This window comes from Phocoena phocoena, chromosome 6 (assembly GCF_963924675.1).
Source record: "Phocoena phocoena chromosome 6, mPhoPho1.1, whole genome shotgun sequence".
Classification (NCBI taxonomy): Eukaryota; Metazoa; Chordata; class Mammalia; order Artiodactyla; family Phocoenidae; genus Phocoena; species Phocoena phocoena.
The window spans coordinates 79,453,793-79,459,792 of record NC_089224.1 but is presented as its reverse complement, the minus strand read 5'-3'; positions in this window follow the sequence as shown (position 1 = coordinate 79,459,792).

The following is a 6,000-nucleotide window of genomic DNA, read 5'->3' as shown; positions in this document are numbered from 1 at the left end:
AACTTTATTATTATAGATGGTGAGAGGAAGCTTAAAGAGAGAAAGGGATTTGCACCAGGTCACAAATGGTGGCAGAAATGCTCAGGTCTCCTGACTCCCAGCCCAGTGCCTGTCCATAATAGCACATGGCTCCTTACCCAGTTAATGTGTAGAAAATCATAAATCTCAAACCAATTAGTATTTTTGTCCAGGAGAGAAAACGTTTGTGAAGGTCGATCTTGCACGGCAGACTCGTCACCCGTCCTTCACAGAATACAGTCCATTCAGGGTACTTCTCCTAGGATTATGGGTGAAATCAAGATTTTTCTCAAGGGCATGAGAAAAAGTGAAAATTGTGTTCTTAGCTTGCTGCTGATTAGCAGACAAATGACAAACAGAACCTCTAAGCATTCATTCTTGAAAGCTCTGGTTCCTTTTTCCTTTCCAACAGCCACTGCAGGGAGAGGGATGTAAAAAGCAATATGATCAGAATGTAACGAAGGAACAAATCTCACTAGGAGTCAAATACCATTGTTTTTTTTTTTTTTTTTTTTTTAAAAAAGGCACCATGGCAGAAGCCCAAAAATCAGAGGCTTCCCCCAGTGCTCTCTGAATCCATTCTTTTTAAGCTGTTAAAAACACCCTTAAAATAAACCTGCCATCTTGTGAGGACAGGAAGAAGGTTGCCTGTCTTTCCACCACCATCTGCAGGGCTAGCTCAGCTTTAGGCTTCCTTGAGCCACACTCCCCCGCCTCCAGCCTGTTCTTTACAACATGTCAGGGTGGGGTTGATTATAGTCTTTTTCCCTAACTTAGCAAAATTTAGTTCCAGTTAAAATTTGAAGTGAACCAAGAAGAGACCGTAGAGATTGTAATTCACTTCACAGTGCACTTTATTCTTGTAATTTCTCTTTCTCTAATAAAGTTGACCCTGGAACAACGCGGGAGTTAGCGGTGCCCACCCACCGCACGGTTGAAAATCCCTCTAGAACTTACAGTCTGCGCTCCTCACCTGGAGTTCCTTCATTTCCCAATTACTGTATTTCATATCTGCGGTTCCACGTCCACGGATTCAACTAACCGCTGATTCAATAGTGGATTTTATAGTATTTGAGAAAAAAATGCACGTGTAAGAAGATCCTTGCAGTTCTAACCTGTGTTGTTCAAATGTCAACTGTAAGTTCTAACACTGTGCTTGATCCATTTGTATTTATCAGTCTGAGTTTGGCTCAGGTTAGTTTGTAAGTAGGTTCAGGGCTCGGGCTACGTCTAGCATTAGAGCTTGGTCTACTACTGGGGTCATGGCTCAGACTGTGTTTGGTGTCAGGGTTCACCGGGTAGCTGTGAGTAGGGCTCAGTCTGTGGTGGGCTATGAATGTAGTCTGTGATTAGGAAAGAGACCTGTCTGTGATCAGTATTAGGGCTCAGTCCGTACTGGAATCAGGTCTCAGCCTGCAGCAGAAATCAGATTTGTTTGTGGTGAGCACTACAGTTCAATCCATAGCTGGGGTTATAGCAGAATAGGGCTCTCTTCCAGGAAAGAAGAGCAGGAAGCATTGATCAGGAGTAGGAAACGTCCATTCAGGGGCTGTTAGACCAGAACACTGAGCAGATGGGGAACCAGAGAAGCGAGGTGTGTCAGGGCGGATCAAGATTGAGTTGCGACCCCCATCAAAATGGCTTAAATTAAAAAGACTTACAGTATCAAGTGTGGGTGAGAATGCGGAGCATTTGAAACTTTCTTGTATTACGGGTAGGAGGATAAATTGTACAACAATATTGAACAACTGTTTGGCAGTATATATAAAGCTAAGTGTGCATATACCCTGTGGTTCAGCACTTCCACTCCTGGAATGAACAAACAACTGTTACATACAACATGGATAAGTCTCACAATATAGCGTTAAGCAAAAGAAGACAGACACCAAAGAGTAGATATTTTATGAGTCCATTTATGTGAAGTTCAAAAACAGGCAAAATTAATCTGCGGTGGCTAGGAGCCAGAATAGGGGTTATATTTAGGGGGTGGTATGTGCAGGAGAGGCCTGAAGGAGCCTTCTGGAAAGATGGTATGGTATATATTTTGAACTGGATGGTGATTACACAGGTGAACATATATAAAAATTCACTGAACATTTGTACACTTTACCACATGTAAGTTATATCTCAATGTGAAAAAAAGAAACAATACAGAAGTGTGGTTGGTTAAAGACTAGCTGGGAGTTAATTCCACAGTCCTGACTTTTCTGCCATGACAATTGTGTTGTTACTGCCATGGTTTGTTGAGCCTGGCGGGTAGGCCTGAGGAGTTTTGGGGATGAGAGGGTGCAGCCCTTGAAGCAACTGCATTGGGCAATAATGTAGTATAAAAAGCCACAGACTTGGAGTCAGAAGTCCTGAGTTTGGATCTTAGCACTCTGCTTAGTATCTAATACAGTGGGAAGCACTGGTGCGTTGTAATCGGTCATGAGGTGAGTTACAAATTATTCATTGGTAATTATAAATCACTGAAGCTTTTAGGAATTTTCTCTCAATTTATTTGAATTCATAATACATGCACTTGGTTAAAAACAAATTAAATCTTATAAAAGAGTATACAGTGAAAGGTCCATTTTCCTCTCATCCTTGAGTCCGAACACCAGTCCCCCATTCTCTCTCTTGAGAGGCAACCATTGTCATCAGCTTCGTAAATACCCTTCCAGAGATATTCTATGCATGTTCGTGAATGATTTCCTTGAAGAAAATCAGAGCAGTTTCAAGGTATGCATATAATAATGTTGCTTGCATACTGAATGCTTTATTTTCAAAACTGAATAAGGTTTTCATTATAAAAATAATACATGATTATTTACAAATCGTGTAAAGTAAAAGTGAATGCTCCCTCCATCCATTCTGCCACATCTCACTCCTCAATTCCAGGGTTAACCACTATGAACGGTTTCCTGTGTGGCCTTTCTGACAGCTTTAGGCATGTGTAAACATACATAGAATATTACTGTAAATAGTAAATTTGCAATCTGATTTATTTTCATCAACAATATATCAAAGATATAGTTCCACATGAATTGCATATAGCTCTTCTTACCTTTCTTAAAGGCTGTGTAACATCAAATACTTTCCAAAGGTAGAGAAAGAGATGAAGATATGGCAGGAATTACACTGGGGAGTGTGTCCACCTGAAAGCATCATCTCTCAAAATGTTCCAGAAGAAAAAATGTTGAAAGCAGCTGATTTACTCCATTTGTGTCTCAGTTTCTCATCTGCAAAATGGAGACAATAATGAAAGCCCTGATTGCCTCACAAGATTGTCAAGAGGATTACACAGAAGGAGAATGAATGACAGAGTACTTCGAAAACTGAAAAGTGCTATGCAGATGTGGGAGACTGTTATTCCTGGAAGGGAGAAGGAAGGGGCAGTAGTTCCAGGATCTAAAGTCTAACAACCACCACTAATAATAATTGCTTTTCCTGCCCTTCTTCGCCAAATGAACAGTTCATCTTTGCATAATAATTGTGAACATTTGTTAAGCTCTTACTTTGCCAGGAATTCTTCTAACATATATATATATATATATATATATATATATATATATATATATATATATATACACACACACACACACACACATATATATGATATATATTATGAGATAGGTACTCTGATTATCTTCATTTGACTATGAGGCAATTAAGGCTGACATAGCTGCCAAGTGGCAGTCTTATTTCTGAACTGTGCCAAACTCTGTGCTATTCATTTTGAAGGCTTTTCCAGGCTTCAACTATGTGGTTGGGCTGAGACTTAGACAGTTAGGGATTATGCACTGAAGAAAGAAGGGGTTCATTCCACTGGTACTAAAACATAAAAAGCAACAAATGACTCAAAATCCTGGGTCTCATATGTAGTCCGTCACACAGGTGGTCACACTGCCGCCTGCTCCGAGACCTTTCTTGACTCCCCTCTGCTAAGTAAAAGCCAAGCTCCTCAGCCTGGTGTTCCAAATCTTCCTTAGTTCAGTCAAATAACCTTTCCAGGCCTTTGTTTTATACTACAGGAACTTCTAAACCTGTCGTTCATACCTTTTTGGGAACCTGTTAGAGGTTAAATTGTGTCCCCTTAGAAAACGTATGTTGAAGTCCAACACATACCTCAGAATGTGACCTTGTTTGGGAATAGCATCGTTGCAGATGTAATTCGTTATGATGAAGTCCTGCAGGAGTAGAGTGGACCCCTAATCCAATATGACCTATGTCCTTATGAGAAAATGACCACATGAAGAGACAATCAGGGAGAATTCCATGTGACCATGAAGGCAGAGGTTGGAATTATTGAGCTGCAAGCCAAGGAATGCCAAAGATTGCCAGTAAACCACCAAGGGCTAGGAAGAAGCAAGGAAGGATGCCCCTACAGGTTTTGAAGGGAGAGTGGTCCATCCAATACCTTGATTTGGGACTTCTAGCCTCCAGAACCGGGAGACAATACATTTCTATTATTTTTAGCTGGCTGGTTCACAATACTTTGTTACCACAGCCCCAGGAAACTAATGCAGAACCTCAGCCATTTAACCCCCTGATACTGCATCAAGCCAAGATGCATCAGGCCTTCTTTTTTCCTGTCCCATTCCTGTTCTCTCAGCCAGCCATAGCATCCTTGGCATTTTGCTAGTACAACACAGACAATCACAGCCATGACATTCCCCATCTCTTCTGGCAGGCAACACACCAATGGTCTGTTTACTTCCCGACACACTCTGCGCAGGGCCAGTCAGGTCCCCTGCCCCCTGCCTCTTCCTGGCTCAGGGCCAGCCCAGCCCCTCTGGGGAGACTGTAGATTGAAGCCCCCTCCTATGTTGCCTAGGCGACAGTGCCTGAGTGCCCTGGAGCCAAGCAGCTGTGGCTACAGGGAAGGGAGGGACCCAGGGAAGGGGGAAGGGAGGAGGAGGACTACAGGAAAGACCTAAGGAGAGTCCTTAAAAGTGGCTCTAGTACAAACGCAGAAGATGAAATTAAAACTGCCTCACCATAACCAGCCTTATAAGGCAAAATGCAAGACTTGAGATGGAGAGGAAAGACTTTACTCAGAGGATTCTATACAGAGTTCAGCTCTGTGGGTCTTTGAGTCCAAACCCTGTTGAAGCCCATGCTTTGAGACCTTTTGACAGCATGAGAGATCAAAAGATAAAATTCAGGCAAATGGGGACTGGCATTTTGCATACCAAGAGCAAGTCTTCTATAAACTGCCTTAAGGTGCACAGTAAATGAAGAGGAAGATGCCTGCGATTTTTAGTTCTCCGTAAGTAATGCCTGCTGTGTGGAGGGAAACGGACAGGGTGCTGGTTAGTTGGGGAGGGAGCACAGGGAGGAACAAGAAGTTATACTTGCCCTCAAGGAGCACATTGTCCTTCCTTCAATAATTACTGCAGCAATGGACTTCTATAGTTGCATGCTGGAACATTCCAAGGCAATTTTTCTTAGTCCATGGGGTTAGGTAGGGCTTCAGGGGAGCATGGAACTCAGTCCTAATCAATCAGGTTAACACAGTGCCCTGGCCACAGATTTGTACAGAGGTGGGCACACACCCAATCTTAGCCAATAATGAGTTGTGAGTCTTTTGCTAGGATTGCTGAGAGGAATACATGTTTTCTCTTCTGTACTAGGAGCTACCATCACCATCCTGCCACCATATGGGATCTTGCATGAAGCCAACATGGTGGCAATCACAGCTGAGAGATGGAGGAAGATTGGGAGCTGATGACATCATTTGAGCCCCTGAATGAAGCCAATACATTCTATGTTTCTTAACGTGGTTTCTGTTACTTCCAATTCAAAATGTTCAATAAAAGATAAGTTAGAAACTCTTTTAACTGATTAACCAGATTAACCAATGCTTTTCATTCCCTATATAAAATACACTGATTTATGCCCTTGTATACTGAACACTCACAGCCAATGGCTGCTTTTCTGGTATTTTGTCCCCCAAACTGTTTATGTTAGTTGTATTTATTACTGCAATTTTGTTAATTA